Source organism: Ambystoma mexicanum, chromosome 3q (genome assembly GCF_040938575.1).
Source record: "Ambystoma mexicanum isolate Mex_15411 chromosome 3q, UKY_AmexF1_1, whole genome shotgun sequence".
Lineage (NCBI taxonomy): Eukaryota > Metazoa > Chordata > Amphibia > Caudata > Ambystomatidae > Ambystoma > Ambystoma mexicanum.
Genome location: NC_090926.1, coordinates 1072203183 through 1072230547, shown reverse-complemented (window position 1 = coordinate 1072230547; position 27365 = coordinate 1072203183). Strand labels below are relative to the sequence as shown.

The window sequence follows — 27365 nt, the reverse complement described above, 5'->3', positions numbered from 1 at the left end:
AGTTGGCCAGGACACAGCCATCGCTATTGGGATTCAGTTCCTGGTGGTGGACCAGTGAGGGAGGATCACCTGGATGGGGGGGGGGGGTCCTTGTGGAGTGGGACACCGACGGGCGAGATGCGGTATCCCCCTTATTTCAACACCTTTCCCCCTGCCTACCATGTAGGAAATTCCAAAACACTGCTCCCACCTCCCTTTTCCACACGAAAATGTTGGCACAACACGAAAGAATGGACTAACACCAGGGCCGTTTACCTGAGGTGTCCCAATGCTGGGGCCAGGCAAAGTCAGGCAATTGACCAGAATCGCACACACCCGACGGCCCTTTGCCTTCCCCACAGGGATAAAAAGTGGAGCACAAGAGCACAGGACGAGCAAGCAAACCGCACGACATGTTGACGTAACGTAACGCAGCACAGCAGTTCAATAGGAGGAGAAAGACTGCGCAGATAGAGAGGGAGACAACCTTACCCTTTTCAACCAAGACCTGTGAAACCTCTGCAGAAAGTATAAGACTGCATACAATGGCCAGAGTGAGTTGCAGCAGATGTCTACGGTACGCGAGAACCTCCTCCGCTGATAATAAAGCTGGGGAAGGACTCTGGTCTCGGTGGTACTAACCTTGACTCTAAGGATAAGGAAGGACGCGCGGTTCATCACAGCCGGTCAATCGAGGGGAGAATCTATAAGAAACCGAACTTTGTTGAATGAAAGTAGCCAACGGCTAATTTGAACCGCTTAATGAGACATTGATAAATAAGGGGAGTATGGCACCATGTGGGTGCTCAAGCAGGAAACTCTGGTCGATTACCCAAAAGTAGAAACTATGGTAACTAGAAGCCATTGGGAAGGGGCGAAGAAAGGTCAAAGTTGTCATACAGGGGTCTTGTAAAAACCTCTGTACCGTTGAAAGTCTTTGACCGGCAGATGATTACGAAAGCCAAGGGAAGTGAATCCTGCATGGTGAAAATTAGTAGATTAACTGTATATCGGGGAAAGTCGGCGAGGGTGAACCCGGTAGATGGAAACCGACGCGGGCAAAGCCCGAAAACCTGTTTAAAAAGACATTAAGATATGTGAAAGCAAGAAGTATTTCAAGACTGGGGAAGGAAAGTGCCCCCCTTGTCATTTGGGAACCGAGCCTGGCTGAGGGAGATCAGGGGTGGAAGCTATCGCTCAACGTTCACTGACAAGGGAACTGTCTAGTGAATTTGTGGAATACAGTTTCAGAATGGTCTGCGTCCAGAAGAGGGGGGACCCAGAGGTGAAGCCATCACCTAAAGTGTTCGTAAAACAGAACTTTTATGTTTGTTGAAAGCATCAGGACTTTTAGTGACTTTTATTGAAGAGATTTAACCATCGAAGAATCTGATGGCTGATAAGGAGCAGTTAGCTCGTGCTGGGAAGGTTCGAGCGTGTGCAAAGCTCCCCTTGTCGAGTGCTAAAAACGTGGGGAGGAGAGACCAAAAGGCAATCGCATCCTGACTTATTATTTGAACACTGTTTCCTTTGTTTTGATATCCTATCCCACACTCTTTCTGTGATTAGGTGTGGTTTTTGTGAGTATAGGCCATTTTATTTTGCCACAACTCCACTACGACTGCCTTATTTTTCGTTTGATGGTCTTGCTCCCATCTTAGGTTTAGTTTAGGTTTTTTTTCACCCTGCATTTATAGTTCAATAAACACCCTTAAACTGTGATCACTTGTGTCTGTCTTTAGTGTTGCCACCATGAGTCCCTTACACACCCCAACACAACAAACGGCCACACAGAAAATATCCCATTGGACCTTACCCATATGGATACAATAAGCCAGTGCACACAACCTACTATCTGCCAGCCAACACACACAAACGCCAGTTTCTCCTGGTTCTGGACCTATATTATAATTCTTCCCTCGCTACACAACCTCGTCCTCTTTCTTGGAGAGCCACCGAGTGCCTGGAGACTGCTCTTGGGTGGTATTGGTGCAGGGTATAAATCAACCTAACATAACATGTTCCATGACTGGCACCTGCCAGGGGCTTCTTCCACAGTGAAGCTGTATATCGTAATGTTTTGCATGTGCAATGCGGTCCTTGACCAGTGAGCAACATAACAGGGTGGCTTACAGCTAGCGCTCACAAGAACCAGGATGGGGGCTGCTACCCTTGTGCTTGCATGGCCATGGTTTTGTTTGATTTCTAGAGAGCCTTCACCAAAGCGCTGTACACAAATTGAGATGGTACAAAATAAGCAGTGTTGGATAATATAATACAGAATAAGAACAAAAAATACACCACAAAGAAAGAAACAATATGATCGTCCAGTAAACAGTACAAATGGAGTTGTTTGAATGGCTCTGTGGAGCAGGGCAATGTTCCCCTCAATGTCTTGAGTGTATGTCCAGGATGAAATATGTGACATGCAGTTGGCAATGGAACTGCTTTTGTGCAATGTTTAACTCCTCTATGGGCATCACTACTTTACCTGTGCTGTTTGTCTCCATACATTGTTGGTTGGCAATAAGGTACATCATCTTTTTACCCATAAAGATTTTTCTTCTGCTGGGGCTCTTGCCTGAAAATACAAATATGTTCCATTGATAATTCACTGTATGCTTCTGATAACCCTCTTTGTTGGGCTGTGGCAATAAGCATTTTGCTTTCTTCTAGAAAGGGCATATAAGCGGGCTGTTTTGCTGCTGCATTGGCAGCGGCATTTCTGCATGACACTAAGTTTGTTCCTTTGGAGTGTGCTGCGCGCTTTACTATGGCTACATGTACAGGGCCTTTCAATGCTTCGATTAGTCTTGCTAATAAAATTGCATTCTGGACTGGGGACCCATCTGCCAGTCTGTATTCTTTGCTTTTCCTTCTGGAAATGTCATGTATGCAGAATCTGTGGATATAGTAACATCTTCGTATGCTGATATTTCTAAGGCTTCAATGAGTGCTAGGAGTTCTGCTGCTTGTGCTGCTTGTGCTGAGTTTTGAAAAGGTAATCTTTGCTGCATCACTATCTGAAATGCCTCTTCTTGTTTTTACACCTATTGCACTACTGCTGTCCTGTGTGCCTTTGGCCACTCTCCTGGTCTATACTCAACAACCCATCTATATAGAGCACCTCTCCTGTGTCAAGGAAGTCTTCACCTTTCCGACTGAACTCCTCTGATTCTCTCTCGTATATTGCACAATTATGGACTTTTATCTTGTGGCTCAACTGGCTTGGCAACGTAAGTTGCTGGGTCAACTGTGTGACATCTCACTATGGTGAAGACTGGTTTTGTCAATTACCTCATACCCACTTACCGTCTGTGTGGTGAGTGTGGACTTGTTTTTCTCTAGAATGAAAGACTGCGTGCGCAATGTACAAAGTGAGTGGACATCCCATAACTCTGGTGGCGGACCTCTGTACTGCAAAAGCTGCTGCAGCCAATGCTTGCTTGCATGGAAAGTGTCCTTGTATCACTGGGTCTAAGACCACCATAGCACGCCAATGGTTTGTGGTTCTGTGATGATCGCTTTGTGAATACTGCTGTCATACCTTTTTTTTTTTTTTCTTTATCTGCAGTTGCTAATACAGTTGCACTGCTGATTGCCATTTTGATATCCTCAAACATTCTGCCATGTCTTCTGTCCATACAATTGTACATTTTAATCTTTTGGGCTTCCTTGAGTGCCTGCAATAAGGGTCTAATATATGTTGAGTAGTCAAAGTGTGACAATAATTGTACAAACTTTGTTGCATTTCTCTGTTTTGGTCTGTGGTGTATTTCTCATTGCGGTGGCTCTGTCTGGACTTATCTTCCTCCCTGTTGCTTTCATGATCTGACCCAAGTAACCACTTATTTCTGGCACCATTGTAATTGTCTGTCCACTTAGCACCCTTTGTCTGCTAGGATTGTCGGGAGCTGTACTGCTCTTCAGTGGTGCTACATATTATAGTAAGTCATCTACGTACTGTAGGATTGTACTGTCCATGTTGATGTTGCTCTAAGTCCATCTGGAGCACCCTGTTAAACACTGGGGATTCACAATACCCCTGGGGCAAGCAAGTGTGTTTTTAAGGTCTACCGCAGAAAAGTAAACTGCATTTGCCGGTATGTTGCACAATATTGATGCAGGGTTTGGCACTAGCGGATATTCTGCTTCCACTATGTCATTCTGAGGGTGGGGATCCTGAATGAATCTCCATTGCCCCCCCACCCCTCCTTTGTTTTCTTCAGTGGGTTTATAGCTGTGTTGCCTGCAGGCACTATGATGCCTTGGTCAAGCAATGCTTTGATTGTATCGCAAATTCCTTCATCTACTTCTTTGGACAGTGGATATTGCTTTACTCTAGGGAGTATCTGCACCTGGTTTGATTTTGGTTTTAACTGCCTCTATACTAGTCAGTTGCCCTATGTCATGTGGGTTGCTCGTGCAGTCGACTAGGCACTTGCGCGAAGTCTTCATGTAACTGTGTAGGGGTTGCTGCGCCTGTCAGTATTATCTGGGGCACTTCCCTGTGTTGTATTACCAAATGACAGGGTATGCTGATTTCAAAGACTTGCCCATCCATGTTCAAGTTTGCAAATAGCTGTTCCTCTGTACTTTTTCTCAATGGCAGTGTGGCGTCTATGCATAGTGCACTTCTCCACTCCATGCCTTCCTTATCTGTGCTTGTTACATTGACTGTGTCTTTACTTCTAATCTTTACATCTATGTGGAAGGTAAACGTTGTTTCTGGGGCTTTCTCATGTGGCACTGCTGGTCTAAATAGGAATTCTGCTGGCAGGCAAAATGTCACGATCTGCATTCCTGGTAACGAACCAGTCCACATGATAACCGCATATGCGAATGGTCTTCAGGCAATGGTATAGCTCAAATTGCGTTGGTACTGCAAAGTGCCTGCATTACTGTGGCTATTTCTGTTGTAATGAATTACCTGGTCTTGAACACACAATTCTCTTGTCAGTGAATGAGATGGTCATGTTGAGCTTCTTAAGGAGAACACTCTCTAACAAATGCACCGGTGTATCAGTAATGTACAGCAATGGTGCAACTATCCCTCGAGTCCCTATAGTAAGGGGTAGGTATTCTGTGAAAGGAACCCTTACAATTGCCCCAGAAAACCTTGAGTAACCATGCTGTTATCTGTGAACGGAAACCTTCCTTCCCTTATGCAAGGTCGGGTGGCTCCTGTGGCTATCATAAAAGTAAACCCTCTTCCCTATCTTCACCCCTACTTTGGGTTCCTTATCTGCATTTGGAGTGATCGAGTGAACTGGGTACATCAAGGTTTGCTGTAGACTGTCTATTGTGTATAGGTGTTGGTTCATTGAAGAGGGAAAGTATTGTTGCTTGTAACACTGGCTCCAGTGTAGTGTGAGGGTGCCCCCCCCCGTGGTAAGGCATTCTGTTCCCATGGTACTGTGATTGCCTGTGCTGGAGCTTACTGCGACATTCTAAATTTCATTTGGTGTGGGGTACTGTATGAGTCGTCCTTGCATGGGAGCGAGTATTTGTATTTGCCCTGAATTCTGGGGCTGTACAGATTTGGGGGCATACATTGTCATTGGAACTGCAAGGTTCTATGGGATTACAGAGAATGCATAACAAGGTTTTTTCATCAAAAACTAATTGTGAAAAAATCAAACGTTATTTGTTTTGGGGGGGGGGAGGGAAACCCTGTTTCTATGCTTCTTGTGTAATTTCAGTAATATTTCTCCCGCTGCCCAGGTTTCTGTACCTACCATTGGGCATGGCACCTCCCCTTTCCTGGTCGCCCTCCGCAATTCTTCTTACGTATTGCTGCTTCTAGATCTTTACGTGCTTTAGTCTCCAATTCTACTATTGCTGGATCTCGTCGGTCACAAGGTGCATTTGCTCCCTTTATGGGGGTTTGTTTCTGAGTAGGAGAGGGGGTATATATTTGGGGTTTGTGTATCCTGCAGCAAGCTTTTAAAGAATAATTTCCTAATATGTACGGGCCTCTCGGCTGTGCAAGTTCTGAAGCCTGTTACGCTTTTGTGCTGCATGATTGGGGGGGGGCGGGGGGCGGGGCAGTTAAGCCCTCTGCATTCCTCTTTTCTTTAGCATTATTCACAGATGGCTCAGCGGGTCAAACGCTTGTTGCTGTGATCTGTGTTTGATCTGCAGGTAGCTGGTTTGAATCCCAGCAAAGCCATCTCAGCCTTTCATCCTTCTGAGGTCGATAAATGAGTACTAGTTGTTATAGGGTAATAATAAGGTAATAATAGTAATGTATGTAAATGTGTTATGCAAAGTGCTTTGGATTAATGCGCTATATGAAAAAACAAATGATCTGCCTCATAGAGCTTCCAAAGCTCTAATATACTCTTTTTGAAAAATGTTTTGCCTTTATATATGGTTAGTAAATGGGTGTACATATGAACTATTATGTCTTTATCATGGGTGCCCTCAGCTGGCCAAGCGGTGAACATTTTTCCTTCTGTTCCTACTGCCCACTCCTCATTATGCTTCCTATTTTTTTCTCCCTTTAGGTGGGTATGTCCTGCACGTATGTTCTAAGGGAGTGCTCATTTTTTGTCTTGTACAACAACAAATAACACAACTGATCAGTATACCTTTTATCACCACAAAACAGAAATCCATGCCTTCGACAATATCTCAAAGTCCTGCTGCCCGTTTGGCGCACTCTTAACCTGCTTCAATACAAAACCCAGCACCAGAATACAATGTAAAAATGCGCTTTTGCGCAAAAATACTACATTTCCAAAACCACACCTCCTCCTGCACGTGGTCTCCAGCCAATCATTTCCCCACTCAAAATCTTATGGCTCTGATCTTTTGTCACTAAGTAAAAAATATGTAGAATGCAAAATGAGAATACAAAAGCTTAGTTGCACAATATTCTACTATTTTGTGCTTCGCACCCCTTACTACAGATGGCGGGTACTGTCCTAGCCACTGCAGTACCTCCCACTTTTATTTCTAAAGCAGTACATGTACACTTCACTCAACAAATTGTATTGTGACGTCCTAGCTCCTCGCTACAGGAGCTCTTGTCACTTTCTACAATAAGGAAAACAGATATTTGCCAAAATATATTGCCTGACTCACACCAGCATTCACTCCCCTCAATCACCTGCACACAAGGAGGTGGGCAGCAAGCCCAGAGTAGCCAGGCATCCTTTTTGGATCAACGGCAGTGCCTGCTACCTCCTCGTGGATTTTGTGCACTCTTCTGTTCCCTCCAGGCAAACCTCAGCTGAGGAGCCCTAGGTTTTCCTGGGATAAAGGTGACGTGCATGCTATAGCTCATGTTCAGTGAGAATTTCCATTCTCATGCGCTTTCATTGGACAGTATGTAAAAAAGGCATGGTATCAAGAATAGACCGACAGAGGTGATCAAAGTTCAGGGGTGTTTATTCAACTGTATAGGTGGGGTAGAAAAACGCCTAATCTAAACTAAAGATGGGAGCAAGCTACGACCATCAAATCAAAATGAGGCAGTCAGGCAGTCCTAGTGGTGTCTTGTCAAATTAAAAGGCCTGTACTAAAAAAAAAAAAAACTATTGCCAAATCCTTACAACTAATTACAGAAAGAGTGGGATGGGGTTTTCAATAAAGAAGTGTTCACAAATAATAAATCAGGATGTGATTGCCAGGGGTCTTCCTTCCCCATGTTTTGAGTATGGGACAAGGTGGATCTCCTGAGCAAAGCACACACTCGAGCTTTTGCAGTCCGAGCCCACAGTTCCGTACCAGTTATTGGGTTCTTCGATGGTTGTTTCTTTTTTTCAATAAAACGTCTTTTGCCTTCGAGGGCCTGATGTATTCAACAAAACAGACAAAAGTTCCTTTCCAAATGGACTATTGGGTGTTGACTTTTCAGCCCTGGATCTTGCTCTATCAGGTTCAGATCGAAATGCCAAGGGGGAGAAACCACTTCTGCAGGTCTTATAATACTTCTTGCACTCACAAATCTTAATAGCTTTTTTTAAAGCCTTCACAGGCTTCGCCCCTTGTTGTCGACCTCCCTATGCCGGGTTCACGTTCGCCCACCTTTTACAAAACAGTTCACTGTGGACGTCCCTCTGCCGGGTTCACTCTTGTCAACACACTGTTCTTTGGGATGTTGGACTTTGCCCCTTTCCAGCGGCATTCCCCTTTCGGGTTCACACTTCTCCAATCTCCCAGTTCCTTCTACTTTCTTACGATGTGAGATTCACTTCCCCTATTCACGATCATCTGTTGGTCAACGACGTTAGACTGTACAGTTTACTAAACCCCCCATATGACCACTTTGACCCTCTTCTCGCCTTCTGGTAATAGTAGTTTCAGCAATCGGGTAATCGCCCTGAGCTTCTCGAGTGAGCACCCACGTGCTGCCTGGCTCATTTGCAGCTGGCTTTCCCCTTTTACATCAACAGTTCTTTGTACATTCTGCAATCAGCCATTTGCTACTTTTTGTTCAACACAGTTGGGTTTCTTTATCGATCCTCCCCTCGACTCACTGGCTGTGATGAACCACTTGGCTTTCTTCGTATCGGGAGTCAAGGCCGGTACCACAGTAGCAGGCGTTTCCCCTCTGTCCTTCTTATCAGCATAGGCACGCTCTGTGTACCGTTGACATCTGCTGCAATATGCTTGGGCTATTGTTCACGGTCTTACAATTCCTTCCACGGAGGTCTCACGAGTCTTGGTCGGAAAGGGCTAGGTTGCTTCTCTCCTTGTCACCCTCTCATTTTGCACGGTCTTTCTTTTGAACTGCCGTGCCTGGATAGCTGTCTCATCGTGCAGTCTGCCTTGCTCGTCCTGTGCTATTGTGCTCCACCTTCTATCCCTGTGGGGAAGGGAAAGGGCCATCGGGGGGTGTGATTCTGGTCAATTGCCTGACGCTTGTATTGGGACACGTCGGTAAACGACTCTGGTGTTAGTCTGTTGTCTTTCATGCTCTGCAAAGTGTCCGTGTCTGAAGGGGGGGCGGGAGGGACAGTGTTTTGGAATATCCGACGTGGTAGGATGGGGAAAAGGTGTTGAAGGGGGATACCACATCTCACCCGTTGGTGTCCCACTACCACTCCTCCAGGTTCCCGCCCCCCGACGATCCTCACTCCCTGGTCCACCCCCAGGAACTGAATCCAATAGCGATGGCTGTGTGCTAGCCACCTGGATGACAGATCCCTATGGACTAGCCAGGGAGACGCCTCCAGGTTTCTTACAAGTAACTTTCGAAACGTGGATCAGTCAGAATTGATTTACTATTAGTTGCTCCAGGAGGAATAGATGTGGTGTGAACAAATAAGGAATCTTGACCAATCATTGTGTGAGATGTGACAGTGTGGCACATAAAATAGAACTTGACTCTCTTCCGATTTACCTCACCGGTTGGCACCATTGTACTGTTCTCATTGTGAACTGCTTACCATCGGTCCATTTTGCAACTCCATTGTCGGAAAAGTTATTTGCGTGTCCATCCCCTTCTCATGATGTCATCAGCCCTGTTTCTGACCTTAGGTGCTGAGGCTTTGCTGCTTGCAGGCTTCGTTACCTCACAATGGCGCAAATGTGTATGTGTGAGCTGCTGTACTGATCACTGGATTCTCAATTAGTTATATTGTATGGGCAATGGGGCTCTACAGGACTACTTTTCTAACTGTGAGCACTCTGTAATTGCAATTTGCCCTACAGGTGGCAGTGTTGTGCTGTGATTAGTTAACTCTACAACCATGCTTCATGTCTTGCTGCTCAACTCCTGCCAACTTGTGGCCTTCATTAAGTTTGGTTGATCTTCCTAGGGACATAAATTGTTAAAACTGTCGGTACTATGGCTACGGGAACTCTGCAAACCTGATGTTCTGACCAATCTGGGTGCAGTATCTTGTCCTTAAACTCTGGAGTCTAGTATCTTTTCGGTGGCTCTTTCATGACTTTACTACTGCAGACTAAACCCAGGGAAAGCACTTGTCCCTCTTGCTTTAATCAGTCGTTGCACAGCAGTCAGCCTGGTCTCATTAAAGCATGGCTACTGGTGCCTGTTGGGCCTATGCAGAAAACCCTTCATTACATAGGGCTGCTCGCTTCTTTGCTACGTGCCTTTTCATAGTGACTTTCGCAGCTTGTATTATCATGCACGTTTAGAACGTTGAATATATTCGGCCAAATGTTCTTAAGCCACTGCAAATATTTGTGTCCTGAATTGCTGTAGCCTGCAACCATGTACAAAAAGGAGGAGCACCTGGTTATTCCCTGGTCGCTCCAAGTACTACAGACTTTATATAACAAATGATATGGGTGAACCCGGTAAAGCCACAAGGACCCAAGAACAAGTTAATAAAGATTTTAACAAAGATAGTACATGCCATTTTTCATACAAGTAAATTATTACCACAGGTGAGTGAGCCCCAACACATTCCTAACATTTAACATACAATGTAATTCATAATCATAGTGACACATAGTACAAATAGACGGTATGGGGTAACTCTTTGGTACAACCCGTTGTGGTTGAGACAAGGGAAGGGGGAGGGAATTGTATAGGGTTTAACAACAAAATAATCAGTGCCAGGCATGTGCAACAGGCACTTTGCAGTATAAAAAGTCCACACGACTGTGTTTCGGCCTTGAACCTATTCTGTTGGCTGCAAGGTAGATGGCCTTTACCAGAACGAGGAATTGCAGTGAATTCTTCTAGCACGTCGGTTATTAATTAAAGTCATGGAAATTCTACAATGAAACAAAATGACCATCACTGTTAAGGCCCCCTTTTTAATGTGGCCATCCCTCTAGCGCAGGATTCTGAAGGGACATTGTGGAGCACTTACCCCACTGGTGTGTGGTCTGGAGCACACAAAATCTTGTGCAGGCACCAAGCAGTGTACCATGTGGAGCAGGTTCCTTACGTGATTCAAGTCTCCCTAACGGGTCGGTGTGCCTAAAGAAGGGGAGCTGAAGAACGGGAGTGGTTCACCTGGGTAGTACAATCGGTAGACATCAAGTATCTGTGTCTTAATGTCTTCTACGTGTGGTAAAAAATCTCAACTGCCCAGTGAATGTTGGCGCGATGCAAATCATACCTGTATACTATCATGGACATTATAGCTCTAATGAGGTTCTTGTATCCAAGTCTTTAGCCTGCAACCTTCATGGTCTTGTAAATGTAACCCCCCCCCCCCCAAACCTAAGGAGAAAAAAAGTGGTGCACAATGGGTTTGAAGCATACAGATCTCTACAGCTGCTCAGAGATTTGAATATTGATATTGTTGTCCACATTCTGCATCAAAATAACTCTGGAGTGAGGTCTGACATAGGTTTGTGCTATTTGTCTGGGTTGGGGACATTCCTCCCTTTGCTTTCACCGTACCTGCTCTCCCTCTCTTCTGGGGACCTGACTACCATCATGGGGCTGCGCTCGATACTGGGGACTGCTGCTGTTTTTGAGAACCTGGCATGTCCCACTTGGAGCCTAATGCCTGCACGACATTGAAACTATGCGATTTGCACGGTGCGCCCTCCTTGATCTAACCGGCATATTCCATCCTGCATGTTGAGTGCGCGCCATGGATTTCCATGACTGTTTGTATTCTATGCACGGCCATACCAGCGCCTTGTGCTAGCTACCACCTTCCAAGATGGTGGCATGCTTCATCTTCCCCTTTGTCCCTACCTGCCACACCTCCTGCTGTAGCGTGATTGGCCTTTAGGATGCTGTCAGGGGCCAATCCCGACACCGGCAGGGAGATGCAGGCCCCCCTCCCTTAGGCCCCCCTCCCTAAGGCACCTGTTTGTTCCCTGTTCCCCTGTGAGTTTTGTCACTCCCTCCCCCCCCCCCCCCACCACCCCTGTTCCCCTGTGATAACAAACATCACAGGGGTGGTGGGGGAGGGGCTACCAAACGTCACAGGGGAACAAGGGAGGTGTCTCCTCTCCCTACCCCCCCACCTCCCTCCTGCACTATTTTAAATGTCATCGGGCCTAGTATGATAGTTGCTTGTTTTGTTCTTCACCACCCCTGTTCCCCTGTGAGGTTTGTAGCCCCCACCACCCCTGTTCCCCATGATGTTTTGTTAGCCTCTCCTACCACCCTTGGTCCAGCGTGTTGTTTGTTAGTATCCCCCCAGTTACCCCGTCCCCCCACTTTTCTCCACATCACTGTTGCAGATGTCATGCTTCACCTTCGGGTCACTGGCACCAGACCTGTTTCATAGCTTGGATTGGTCTTGACACTTGCCTTGGTGCCTCACCTTCCAACTCGTACATTTGGCGATCTTTGGACACTTGGCTTTTGCGCTTTGCCTTCTCAATTAAGTACAGTTGGTAGGACCAAGTTTCATGTTAGTGATTCATTTTTGGCCATCCTGATTCTTTGCTTCATTTTGCTGTCTAACATTGTGATTACTGTCCTCTGCAACTTATTCTCTCTCTCCCTTTGTCTGCTCTCCCCTTCTTTGCATCTCACTGCCCCCCCACTCTTTTTCTTTATACAGTATTGTCCCTTGGACCTGTTATGATAGCAACTACTGTCGGTCTCCTCTCCCTACCCCCCAACCTCCCCTCCCTCCAGCACTAACTTAAATGTCGCCAGGCCTAGTACGATAGTTGCTTGCTTTGTTCTTCTCCCCCTTCTCACCCCCCCACCCCCTCTTTCTCTCTTATTCTCTGACTCTACTAGAAATGTCCTCAGGCCTAGTACGGTAGTTGCCTGTCTGTTTCCTTTCCCCCCTCCCTCTTCCTTCCCCATCTGTCTTTAGCACTTGCACTATCTGAAATGTTGACAAACCGAGTATGATAGTTATTTCTCATTCTTATTGTTCATGGCCATTCAAAAATATGTCTGTATTTTCCCTTCTTCCCTCCCTTGTTGTGAAGCGCTTTGAAACACTTCATATAAATGTGGTGTGCAGATAATTTGGAACTGGCTGGAAACACAAAGTCTGCGTGTTTGTAGTTCGATCTATGATCTATCACCGGTCCTTCCTTTGCTGGGAAAGGAATCCAAGACAAATGAATGCCTCAACAAGGCTACAGAAAGGCCATTCTAAAGAGTTTGACTCATTGGTCAAATTCTATTTTTGAAGCTTTGACACGTTTAGCAGCAAGGGTATTTTAACTATGTATGAACTTTGCTTTAATTTTACAGAGATATTAACTTGGCTGTGAAATATTGTTTTCTGCTATTTTAAGAATTATATTCATATAAGCAACACATTTTAAATTCATAGCATGAATGGTTTCCTGAAGCTTCCATATTTTAACACTCCCTGACTAGTTTCTTTCTGCTTCCTCTCAGCTCATGAGTGCAAAGTCATGTACTAGCCACCCTTTGTACTCTTGGTGCAAAATTTGCACTCACCACTAGCCATTGGCTACTGTTTTCTGACTTGGTGAGTAAGAAATTGTCTGCTGTGTATATGTATAGAATAGATGTGGCAAGTGACTTTGATAGCTGGCTAGTAGCGTGTGTTAGGACTGAATTTGTATACTCTGGCCTGGTGGACAGATCTATTGGAGGCCAACCTAGTAAAGTGATCAACACAACTCTGGGAGCTGTAGCCAAACAGTTAAAGGTAGCTAGCCGAGTGGTCAAGTCTAAGTCTCAGGAACGTGAGCCTGGCGGGGGCCCTCTGAGTACATACAGTTAAAGGCATGGTCTAGTAAAAAATGTTATTGTCCCTACGGGTCGGCCATGTTTTCTTAAGCCTAAGTGACTCGATTGTAGAAAACTTTCCTATGGACCTTACCCGATTTTTCGTCCATTAAATGCACGCGAAAACAAGCACCAGGGAGCCGCCATTTTCTGATAATCCTATCATTTCCCCCCATCGCCCTGGCTGACCTGCTTTTGCGGCACTAAATCAATTCCCCCGCCCCTGAGCCTGTCATAAGCAGACTCGTACCGCCCATTTCCCAACGCCAAAGAACGTCTCGTGTCAACATTCGCTGCGCTTCAGCTAATGACGTGTCGCCATGGAAATGGCAGGACGCCTCTTTCCTCAATAAGTAGAAACAGACCGTTTCACAACACACAGCAGCAGATTTTCGATTCCATTCCTCTCTCTGTGTTACTTTGAGTATTCTGTGACTCGTTTCAGTGCTCTGGTCAGCTACCTTCGCTGCTTGTAGCCCGTGTGAACGGATACCAGTACCACCGCTATAATTTATTTTAGTTTGTTTAACACACAATGGCTACAATAATGCCCTACATCTACGAGCCCGAGTATACCTAGGAGGAACTACTGGAAAGGTAAGCACGCGAAAACGATGGGGACTCGGACGGCAGTTGGCAGGACGAATCAACAGATGAAGAGCCTGGGCCTAGTCGAATGGACGGCGTCTCCACCTGGTGCACATGCAATCGGTGCGAGCTAATGCTGACCGAGGAGGAGAACTGCTGCTGCCGAGAAAACTCTGGATGCCTGGCCTACATTTCGGAAGGCGAGCCACGACCGCAATGCATCACCGAGCTGCCAGACTTCAGGTCAGCCTGCCTCACACGGGCCGTGTTGAGAATAATGATGGTGCTTATGCACGAACTTCGCGCAACTGTTTGTCCTCGTAATCCGAGTAACGAGTAAGTACTCTGCTTGTCATGCCACTCCTATTTCATGTTCTTCTACTATATCCAAAATTACATCTACATATCATTGTAACGCATGTAAGTTGTTAAATAGTGTGCATTGTCTAGATAGCATTTGTCCGTGCAGAATGCCATTAGTTACAAGAATTGTCATTGACAACAAACGTTTATTAAACTTATCTTGGTCATTTAAAAACAGTTTGTTTCATTCCTTTTCACAGGTGGTACAGGCTGGTGGCCTATCGTTCCTTTACATGGTGGCTCCACGGGAGGCTTGGGCACCACGTTTGAAGAGTGATACCCGCCTGTGCCGTTCGTGCCATTAGAGGAACGTTCCCGAGTGACAGCGGTCAGTACAGGGGATTTTCTCTCGCTGTGCTGCAACCTGAACTGTACAATGTTTAAAGTCTTGTATTTTTGTGTCATCAAAATAAGATACAAAATAAAACACCACATATATTTTAACAACGGTTGTTTCGATTTTTTAAATGAATCAAGTGTGTCTCCATTCAAGGATGGACGTCAGACATCTATGCTCCGAATGGGTGAAGGTCTGGTCGCTGTGAAGCAGGGTGGTCACTATCTATCTAAGCTAACATAACATATCCTTGATAATGCATGCACTAAATAACACTTGTTCAAAGTCTTTCAGTGGGTTATGTCTCTATAAAAGTCACACATATGTCTATAATAACAATTACCATTGGATTATACAGGCCTTAGGGTCTTGACCACTATAATGCACCGGTTGAAGTGTGGGTCTGTGCTCACAAGAATCTCCGGTGTGTGGCATTTGTTATTGATAAGCAACGATATGCTATCATTGATTTAAAGACGATATACTATATATTGATATAAAGGCGGTTTGCGCCGGTGGATGCGCGCTGGCATGGGGGGCTGTCAGGGGCGCGAAAGGCCTAGGTGCCAAACTACATGTGCACTTCAAAAGGTGTCCCAGGCCAAGGGGCCATCGGTCACATGGCCTCCTCAGACCCCGTGTCTCCAGCCAGGCCTCCCCTTGAAGCAGGCCGCCCCCCTGCAATCCACATAAGTGTCTCCATTCAGCAGCCTTCCTGTGCCTTATCTGCACGCCCCAGGCCCATCCATCCCACCCCCCTGTATCAAAGGTGGTTCGCGCCGGTGGATGCGTGCTGGCATGGGGGGCTGTCAGGGGCGCGAAAAGCCAAGGTGCCAAACTACATGTACACTTCAAAAGGTGTCCCAGGCCAAGGGGCCATCGGTCACATGGCCTCCTCAGACCCCGTGTCTCCAGCCAGGCCTCCCCTTGAAGCAGGCCGCCCCCCTAAGTCCACGACATACATACGTCATTCATTCACTCACAAACACACCCCTGTTTCTAATACTTTATAAACCACTTGATATGTCTCATGAGAACATCTTTGTGCTTTGCAAGTCAACTCCTGAACATGTTACCTGGCAACCACTGAGATCTACGCTCATCGTCGTGCTATCCGTGAACTTCTGTGACCGCTTAGAGCAAACCCATCAGTGTGCTACCTGTGGCCACCCACCTATTCTCCTGCAACGTACTGCTCTGCTTGCTGAATCCAACTGTTTGTTGGTCAAGGTAAGGCCATGTATCCTAGTCATATTTCGCAGATTTTTAAATTTCTATCTATTTGCGAGTTGAGTACACAATAGTGCTAGGTTCATTGGTCTCATTGCTATTGACTTGAGTTTCCATTGCTATGCTATCAATAGATCTATTTATTTTCATCTGTCTATTGTCATCGAATTGCACCCTTCGGGGGTCCAGTCTATAATGTAAGCATGTTTCCTTCTCGTGCAATACAGAACATCCAATCGATGAGTCACATGTTCAATTTTTAGTCACATCATTTATACATTTCTGCATCTTATGCAAATACTAAGATGCACATAATGAACTGGTATAGTTCCTGCGACCAAAACAAACCTTGCATTGAATATTGTATGATTCATTTACTTTTGTATCAAATCTTTATTCTTGAAGATTGTATAATAATGTCGATATTTACTTTTCAGATTTATCAACAATGCCTGCCTGTTTGATTAGCGGTTGCCCTTCGAAGGCCCATGCTAAATCTGAAGGCACTACAATGCATGTATTCCCGAAAACTGTTGATCGAATAAGAGAATGGGTCAGACATTGCGGATATCCACTGGATGAGCTGGAAAGTAGAGTCCAACAAGTCTTACAGGACAAGAGGGGTGATCGATACCGCATCTGCAGCCGGCACTTTTCCTTGGACATGTACACAACATCTTGGGTAACAAAGAAGAATAAACAGCGAACGACACAGTAATTGCTCAAACGCTATTCCCACTCTATTCGTCCACATTCCGCCACCGGTGAGTCAAGTGTCCGGATTTGGCTTTAGGCCTTGCGGTAGTGTGTAGGTATCCGAACGGATTAATTGATATTGTAGGTGTTCTATCCCTTGTAATAATTTCGATATTGATATGAGTGTATAGTTTTTTGAATAATGACATTTACCAATATATTCTTTTTCGATTTCATAACCCACAAACGCAATGTATATATATGGGAACAGGGAACTGTGCTGTATTGAGCATTTTACAAGTATTCTGTAGCCTTACATGGCTAGTTTTAATATTGGCATTTCATTATCAATCATTAATTTACCTTTACAACTTCTTGACTATCCCTTGAATCTGAAGCAAGAACATTCTACATCCTTGACGTGGTTGCAGTTATCAACCACTTCTAGCGCTTATCAGGTAATCTTACTAGGCTAATCCGCTACAGACCTGTTTTATGCATGTCAAGTAATATTTTTATTTTATCGTGTAATCATTTTACCGAATGTTTGGTTAGTGCTTTCCAATTGATATACACCTTAGTTATCGTCCACTGGTGTTTGTTTTCAGTTATAATTAGTGTTATCCATACTAATGCAAGTACTGTCTTTCAGGGAGATGCTGAAGCGTCCGCCACATCTACAACATTTCTAGATGTTCTTCAACAGCAGGAGGTATGGATACTGACAGCTCCATCGAGCGTCCTCATCGGAGCTGGAATTCTTGTCGTTTGATTGTTCTACACAATGTTTCATTCGTGGTTAGCCGTTGATATGTACCTGTGCTGTCAACCCCAGGTGTGTTATGTTTTCACTATTGTAATCCTCACTAATGCAAGTACTATGTTTCAGGCAGTTGATGGAGCGTCGACCCCTGCACTTGATGCAGAGCCTGACATTCAAGTAATTCCAGGGGAAGTGGAAGTGGAAGCGGGACCATGCGTATACGAATCGGCGCAACAGCTTTCGGAAGTGCGCACTACATTTGCAACATCAATAGATATTCTTCAGCAGCACGAGGTATGGATACTGACAGCTCCATCATGCGTGATCATATAACGTGATTCCATTTGCTATACTTTCTTCCCTATTAACGCAAGTGCTGTGTTTCAGGGAGACGACGAAGCTTCCACCACAATCACAACATCTCATTTAGATGATGCAGATGTAAAGGAATCGTTGAAATAAGTTGATGAAATGTGATCATATTTGGATTTTCCTTGATTCTTTTGGACAATGCATCATTTGTGGTTATCTCTTTATATGTACCTGTGCCGTCGACCCCAAGTGTGTGTTATGTTTCCAATATTGAAAAGCATGCTAATGCAAGTACTGTGTTTCAGGGAGATGCGGATGCCTCCTCTCCAATACATCCATTCATGGCAGTCCATTCATGGCAGTCCATGCAGAGGATACTGACAGTTCCATCGAAATAGATCATCACTGGTCGAATACTTGTCGTTTGATTGTTGCACACAATGTTTAAATCGTGTTTGGCTATTGAGATGTACCCGTGTGTTCGTCCTCACGTGTGTTTTATGCTAACAATATTTTGATACATAGTAATGAAAGTACTATGTTTCAGGGAGACGATGGAGCCTCATTCCGTGCTGTCTATGCGGATATAGTCGTTTCAGCGCAAGAGGAAGGGAGGACATGCGGAAACGAATCGGAGCTACAGCGTGCAGATGTTGAAGGTCGAGTCAAAAAAGTTGCAAAGAAAAAAAAACATAAAAAGTTAGTTACAAACAGTTCATAACTTTAAAAAAATGTTTGTGCTGGGGACTATTTTTTTTATGTTTTTTTTCCAGTCAATTCTACTACACTCCATCTTGTGTTTAAACTGAACATCCCTTTTCCAATCTCTCCTTCAGTTACCCGTGGGTGTCAGAACTTTACATACACAGACAGTGAAGCGAATGAGAGATGTGGCTTGCCAGACCGTGTACACTATGGAGGAACTATTAATTGAAGCGAGGCGTGTTCAGGCTCGAGATGCTCATGTCCAATGGCCAGAACATGAATTAACTGTGTTTGGAGACTACAGCAAAGTTGCATTGGACCATAGCTACAGTGCGACCGCACCACCACAAGAAGATGTTATTGAATGTATTGAAGATAGCTCTGAAGTATTTGCAGATCAATTTACACAATCTACACCCGCCAGAAATTTGCCACCAAAAAACCTGTCGACATTGTTGTGTTCTCCCATCAATGTTGAAGTAATAGATGTCGAAATGACAGAGAATGAACCAGCCGCAGCATCCATAGACGCATCAGAACTTGATATCGGCGATATTACTTTCCAATGTGTTGAAATCTCCACAACGTCACAGGCCGAAACAACGTTGACGCAGGATGACAGTCTAATGAAAGAGAGCAAATACATTGTATTCGACAGTTGTTTGATGGAAATTATAAGTATGCGGAAATGTGTGCATTCCATTAGAGGGAAAGTATTTGGGAAGCCATTGATTGTGACTCGTCAAATAAAAGGCAGTAACGTCAAAATAAATGCCGCCTGTAGATTAAATCATAGGTTCTAATGGTCTGCACAACCGATGCTGGGGAAACTGCCAGCAGGCAATCTACTGTGTGCGGCTGCATCACTTTTTAGTGGCTCCAGTTTTAGAAAGTTAGAGGCTTTCTTTCAGTTTGTGGGACTCCATTTCATTTCTAAAGCGCTGTACTACATATAGCAACGTGATTATCTGTTTCCGGCCATTAGTGATGCTTGAAAAATGGAACAATTGTCTCCAGCAAGTACATTCGAAGATTCAGGCTAGCCGGCGATGGACAGTGTGACAGCCCTGGATTTTCTGCCAAGTACTGCACCTACCACTTTCAGGACATGGATAGTAAGAAAATTGTGAGCTCGCTGGTCGTGCAGGTAACACAATGTGCATCGTCAGTGGCCATGGAGAAACTAGGATTTATAAATTCAGTGGAATATCTACAATCAAGGGGAATGTACATCGACCTCATAGCCACGGATAGACACGTTTCAATTGCCAAGACCATGAGAGGGCAGTTCCCACATATTAAACATCAATTTGACGTATGGCATCTTGCTAAATCAATCAATAAGAAAATCTTGGCTGCAGGGGAAAAAAAAGGTTTTGAAAGTATTTTGCAGTAGTCACATATCACCAACCATCTTTGGTGGAGCTCAAAAACTTGAGGGGTCAGTGGAAATGCTACTTGAAAAATGGCGGTCACTGATGCACCACTGTACCAACGTTCACCGCTGGACAGCAAATGAACATCCACCAATGTGAACATGGCCCTTTGTCCCCAGAGGAGGCACGGAAGAAGTGGTTGATTCCATCTTCACCGACACACAAAGCCATTGGGCAGATTGTTTTCAACAAAACTCTATTAAGAGATTTGAGAGGACTGACAGAATTCTGTCACACAGGAGATTTGGAGGTGTTCCACAATATGTGCCTAAAGTACAGGCCAAAGCGATTGCATTTTAGCTTTCGGGGCATGAAACATCGCACTCTACTAGCGGTCTTGGCCCATAACAGCAATGTCGGACGTGAACAATCTAGGACTAGGGGTAAAGTAAGGATGCCTCGCTACACTAAGGTGTTTTCAAAACAAAGTAAGCAATGGGTGATCAAACCAGTCTATGATGAAATGCAGTTCGACTTTGTGAAAGGCCTTATTGTGGCTGTGTTAGAGAAGCACAGATATGGAATTTTGGATGTTTCTGTGCAGAGCAGTGATCCATTGCCACCGAACAATTGCGACTGTGCCATGCCCACCCGAAGCACAGCTGATTGTGAAGTACAAATCCCGGTTTAAATAATTGCAATACGATTGTCTTTTTGTAAATAAATGTTAATGTACAGTGTACCTGTAAACCTAACCCCTACCTTCACCATCATGGGTGGCGAACAAGCTGGGTGTCATCTTTGAATTCTCTCTATTCACCTCACATATGTGTATGTATATATTTTTCTCATGTCTCTTCTCATGTAAATGTAAATGCTGTGCACTGTTAACGGAGGGGAGGCTTGCCTATTGCAAATAATAAAACAAACAAACAATCTCACTTTTAACAACTCCTGTGGTACTTTATACTTTCCCTGACCTTCCGCCAAAAATTAAATGTCTCAATTTGGGCTGCAAAGCCAGCACACAACGGGGACAAAATTGGGGCACTTAGAACGCGCCAGCCAAGCGGGCCGTGGCATTTGGGAGAGAAGCCAGTTCGCATTTGCACATTGAGGCGCACTACATAGACGGATTCTAAACTTCAAGTTCTCACAGATGCTTATACTACGTGATGTTGCAAATAAAGAATGCGAAGGACAGCGCCCAGATGAGGCCCACAAGTTGCACTCGAAGTATAAGGGTCTATTGTTTTTTCACCTTGAGACAGGGACCATGCCGAAAGAACTACATTTGAAGGGAGTGCGCAATAACGTAAGACGATAAGGCAGAAAATTCAGAAACTAGACCGAGTTTCAGTTTAGTTCAGTATACGAAAAATCGTTATCAAGAGCACGGTCCGTTTTACAGACTGCATTACGAAAAGACACAATGGAAATTTCAAATATAATGTAAGTAAATCTTTACACGCTTTTATACCGGAATGAAGATTTAATGAATGGATGCATGAATAAATGAATGAATGAAGAGCTAGGAAAAGCAAGTAAAACGTGTTCGTAGTGGGCACATGGGCATGCAGGTCCACTGGTCTCACCGATCTCGGTCCTTGGCCCAGCCACTTTTCCCTGCACTGCCTACCTGCACTACGGGACTGTCTCTGTATCCTTCAGCCCCTTCTCCCGGCATTTACCTTGCAATTGCCACCAGCTGGCCCTATTATTTAATTTGTATTCAACTAACCATGTGCAGCCCTTCCCCATGCGCGATCAGAAAGACACCTGGCCTAGTAGGATCGTTGTCTGTCTGCCCTTGTTCCCCACCTGCCTCATCACACCTAGAAACACGAGTATAGGCGCGTTACAAATGCCATATCATATCATTCCTCACGCATGTAGACTAACTGTCGTTTATCATTGTGTGTTGGCCTCGATTTATCTCGTTACTTTTCGCATTGATTTTTAGAGACGAACATACTCCATTGAACTATCCTTGCAAGCAAATAGTTTCTGATCGGCCGTAATAAATGAAATGAGTAATATTAATGAAGTTCGGCTAGCGAGACTAATTAATTATAATTTTTTTGTTTTCATAACAGGTATTTGATCCCATTCTGCCACTGCCATCTGTTTGAGACACCGGCAAATGGATTCTTCAGCAGACACCTGCAGCTTCGTGTCAACAACTGGAGCACGATCACCATATTATGGGACGATCGCCAAGGGCCCACATGCCCTTACGATGTACTAGTGGCTAGAAGCAACATATCAACCTTTACGCTGGCCTAGTGCCTACTTGATGGAACAGCCTTGTGGTTCACTGTGCTTCCAAAGTGATTCTTTTTACGAAAATGAACACCCTGTGTACCATAAAGGAACAGCGCGTGACTCAAGATGAAACGGAACAGTTATTGCGGATACAGATAAAAGAAAATAAATGGCTTTCGGAGTTCATATGGCAATTGCTGAATATTCTCTAAACATTTAATGTCAAATAAATGTTCTTTACCAAATGTACCGTGTTGCTGTTTCATTTTAAAGTATAGTTTCATATTCCGAATTGTGGCGCGCTGTGTTGAGTTGATCTGTGTTGGTTTCCGGGTTCTGTGTGGAGTTGCGCAGAAGACGACTGGGCGCGTTTGCCTACGCAGCACAGTAATGTCACGGAGAGAGGCGGGGAATATGAATGTTTTGATAATGTCAGGCTCAGGGGCGGGGGAATTGATTTAGTGCCGCAAAAGCAGGTCAGCCAGAGCGATCGGGGAAAAGATAGGATTATCAGAAAATGGCGGCTTCCTGGTGCTTGTTTTCGCGTGCGTTTAATGGACGAAAACTCGGGTAAGGTCCATAGGAAAGTTTTCTAAAATCGAGCCACTTAGGCTTAAAAAAACATGGCCGACCCGTAGGGACAATAACATTTTTTACTAGACCATGCCTTTAAGTCATGGAACCCACTTAGACAAACAGTTTTATGTATGGCCCTATAACACTATGAAAAATGACTAGTTTGTGTAATAATATTACATGTTAGTAAATATAGCTATATATCACTGGTGTAGGGAAAAATACATTAAGTTCACTAATGTTTCTCAGTTTTGTGAGATTTGGGGGGGCAGGGGGAGTTAGTGGAGGGCTTATGGGGTCCAATGAAGAGTTCCAAGGGGTAGAGGACAAGTTGTTCTAATGAATAAAAGTGAACCCCACTTTTGGAATTCTTACGCGAGCAAGCAGTGGCAAAGCCAAACTGTTATAAATGTTTGTAACGGTTAACACAAACTTTTTAAAGGGGAGTTATGGGGTTCGGGTAAGTACTGTTACAAGACCCCCCCCCCCGTACTCTGATTCTTGGATTCTTGTTATGACTTGGCAGCTCTTCAGAAGAGGGTCCAGATCCGCTTATCCCGCCATCAGTCCCGGTCCTTGATGCCCAAGGGTTGCAGGTTCAAACAGAATCGCCTCTCACTCTGTCAACTCTTGCTAATTGATGACATTTAAACTTCCCCTCACCAACTCGTGCACTATAACGGTGCATCTGATCTATAGATGGCCTGGACCCTTGGGTTCATTTGAAGAAGACCTAATTTCCCTTCTCTCCACTAATACCAAGCCTACCTCACAAATCCTTATTTTGGGCGACCTCAATCTGGGCTTCAACGGCCCCGCTGATCCAATCTGCCATGGCTTTCGCAAACTCCTTCGCTGAACTAGGCCTTACCCAAAGAGTTCTCCCCACACATAATGAAAAAGGAAGAATTGGGTAGCTGACCTCAATTGCGTAACCACCATAACATCTGTTGAACCTTACCCTTGGACTGATCACTTTCTACTCACTTTATTTTTTACCAACTTTATTTTCATTTTTGTTTTTAACGTAAGACAACAGTTAGCCTTCGGTTACAGCAGTATTACAGCCATTATCATCTGTATAAACAAATTATTTAACCTACTTTAACTTTGACATTGAGACTATTATTGTCTTCCCACCCCCTTCCCTTAAAGTTATCTGAACCAAACTGAACCAAGGTTATAACCAAAGCAAAGCAGTTTCCTGAGCTCATCCCTCCTCGTCTTCTGCTGTCTTTATCTGATATGGATGTTTCTTAGAATCCTGGGTTTAAAGAATTGAGCCTCCCTCTCCCCCACATAGTCCTGAAGTGGATCCCATATGGCTAAGAATTTCAGGTATGTCCCTGACTTTGTGGCGCAAATGTTCTCCACCGCCATAACTCCCTACACTTTCATCCACCTCCATGGGGCTGTAGGGCCTTCCACTGTCTTCCAGCGTATATCCCTTCTGACACTGCCCCCCCAACAGGATGACCTTAGGGGATTGTGGTAGGTCTGCACCCGTTATGTCTCTGATTAGACTCAGTATTTCTTTCCAATACACTTTTATCCTTAGGCACGACCACCACATGTGGAACAGGTCACCTCTTTCTCCACACTGGCGCCAACAATCTGAAGGATACGTGGGGTTCATTTTATGTATTCTGCTTGGGGGCAGATACCATTGATAGCATAACTTGTATGCTGATTCTTTGATTGCCGTGGATTTGGATAGTTTGTGAGCCCTCCTCCAGATTTGACTCCATTCTTCCTGTGTAATCTCCTCCCCTATGTCCTGCTCCCAGTCCTTCATATATCTGCTTGCGATTTATCTAGTAACTTGTACAGTCTAGTGATCCCTTTTTCATGTGTCCCCTCCTGTATCGTGCGTTCTAGACCTACTGGGGGGCGTAATCCAGCCCGTTTTACCTCTGGGTGTGAGATCCAGTGACGCACTTGTATATATTTAAACCTGTGATGCTCGGTGATGCCAAATCTTTGTTTGCATAGATCAAAGAAAAGTGGGGCATCATCCTGGTACAAGTCCCGCAAGGACACTGCGTCTGCTCCCTGCCAACCGTCCCAGAAATTTTTGTGGAGCCCAGACAAAAAATCTGGATTATGTACAATAGGGGACATTGGACCCAGGCCTTGTTTGATCCCCCTCCCCGGATCGCCGTATCCCAGGTGTGAAGTGTCGTTTTTGTCGCTTCCAGTAGGATATCTCCCCTTTCCCGTGCTTTTGGCTTAAGGAATGGTAGCATACATAGTGGGGTGTCAGTCGCAGACTGTTCTATTTCCCCCCACTCTGGGAGGGGGTCACTACCCGCCCATTTCAGTGCTGGCGCCAATTGGGCCGCTAAGACATATCTCCCTATATCCGGCACTCCTAGCCCCCCCAGGAGTGTTGGCCGCATCATGATCTCTTTTTGGATTCTCGGCTTCCTATTCCCCCAGATAAATTTAAACACAGCTTTTTGGAGCTGCTGAATCATTTTCGGGGGATCACCACCGGGGTAGAACTTACCACGTACAGTAGTCTGGGTAACAAGGTCATTTTTATCGCCGCTATCCTAGCAAACCATGCTAATTCCTGGACGTCCCATCTCTGCAAGTCTCCTTGCAGGCGCTTCCATAGAGGATTGATGTTTGCTTTGAGCAGGTCTTTTGTGGATCTAGTGATGCGGATTCCTAGGTATTCCAGGGACTGTTTTTCCCACTGTAGGGGGTAGCGTTCCTCTAGGTATGTTATGTTCCCTCTACCCTCGGTTACATTCAGTGCTTTGGATTTGGCGTACTTTATTGTGAAAACTGATGTTTTTTCGAATCTCTGCAGTTCTTTAATTATTCTGGGTAACGTGTGCTTTGGATCTGCCATGTAAAGCATAATATCGTCTGCATATAGGGCTATCTTTTGTTGGGTCCCCCCTGTTTGCACCCCTCTAATACTCGGGTCTTCCCTAATCCTGTGGGCAAATGGCTCCATTGCCATGGCGAATATAAGAGGGGAGAGGACACCCCTGCCGAGTACCTCTCCGGATATTGAGTCTTTCTGATGTGTAGCCATTTACAATTAGGTGCATAGATGGATGCTGGTAATTAGCCAGAACCATCTTGGTAAATGTCGGTCCACAGCCGAAACTTTCTAGTACCAGACTTACGTACTCCCAGTCTATGCTGTCGAATGCATGTGTGGCATCAAGCGCAGCCATAGCAAATTTCTGGGCGCCCCTGGTGCCCCAATCTACGATGTCAATTACCTGCCTGACATTATCCTGAGTGTGTCTTCCCCGTACGAAGCCCGCCTGGTCTGCATGTATTATCTCGGGCAATACTGTCGCCAACCGATTTGCGAGTATTTTTGCATACAGTTTTGCGTCCGTATTGAGGAGGGCAATGGGGCGGTAACTGGAGCATTCCACCGGGTCTTTCCCCGGCTTTAGGGGAAGAATTGTGACCGAGTGTCCCATATCCTTTGATACGGCTCCCTTATCCCTAATTAGGTTAAAAAGGCGAGTGAGGGGCGGGGGGGTTGTCAGCTGCATCAGGAATACTTTGTAGAACCCGTTCCCTAGACCATCTGGGCCAGGTGCCGTTCCCCTAGGTAGCGCTGCTATCACGTCACCCACTTCTTGTGTTGTGAAAGGGGCCCCTAATTGTTCTTTTTGCTATTCGGAAATCTGTGGCAGTTTTATGGCCGACAAATAGGACACTTGTTCTGCCGCGTTCAGGTTCCCGCTAGACATCAGGTTTTTGTGAAAGAGGACCATCGTTTCTAGCTTCTCATTATCTCCCGTTTGCAATTCCCCACTACTATTTCTTAACCGGGTAATGTGGTTGCGCGCCTTCTGTTTGCGTAATTTGGCTGCCAAGAATTTGCTTGCTTCCCCCCGTGTATGTAATATGATTGTTTAGTGTTTAGCAGTATTTGCGCTGTTCTGTCTGCCATATGGTTTTCTAATTTGGATCTAGCCTTTTTGAGGTCTCGCCAGGTTCTGGGCATCTGACGGGTCTTATGGAGCTTTTCAGCATTTCTTATTCTACTCACTTTTACTATCCAAGACTGTGCACTCCCTAATAAACAAAACCTTACGGCTCCACCCGCTCTGACCAGGAATAAAAAGAATATCACGGTAGACCATCTAATGCACTTTCTCCAACCACTACTCAATCCCCTACCTGCCTCCTCCGATCCAGCAAATTTAGTGGATCTCTACAATAATACCATTACCTCAGCCCTAGATAGTATTTCACCTCTACAACTGTGTAAAGGCAAACCCAAAGCACATCTGAACACTTGGTTCACACACAAACTTAAAGCCCTATGCAATGAAAAAAGGAAATGGGGGGGACGACCTGGAAAAAACAACCCCTCCTCAGCCAACAAAGACGACCTACAAAAAATGTTAGCTAACTAAAAAGGAGAAATTCGTTCAGCTAAACGTGACACCTACAACAATATGATTGAAAAAGCCAGTTCAAGTTCCAGAGAACTCTTTACCATTCTAAGAGAACTTGAATCTCCCACCCCTCCAACAGATAACTGCATTAAGGACAAGAAGTGGTGCACCCAGA

The 27365-nt window shown here is 45.0% G+C and overlaps 1 protein-coding gene across 2 annotated transcripts in view; it reads left to right on the top strand.

Moving 5' to 3' along the window:
* The window catches only part of RFNG (RFNG O-fucosylpeptide 3-beta-N-acetylglucosaminyltransferase), a 282630-nt gene that overhangs the window by 144761 nt on the left and 110504 nt on the right, over positions 1 to 27365 (top strand). The gene's annotated exons all lie outside the window — the stretch shown is intronic.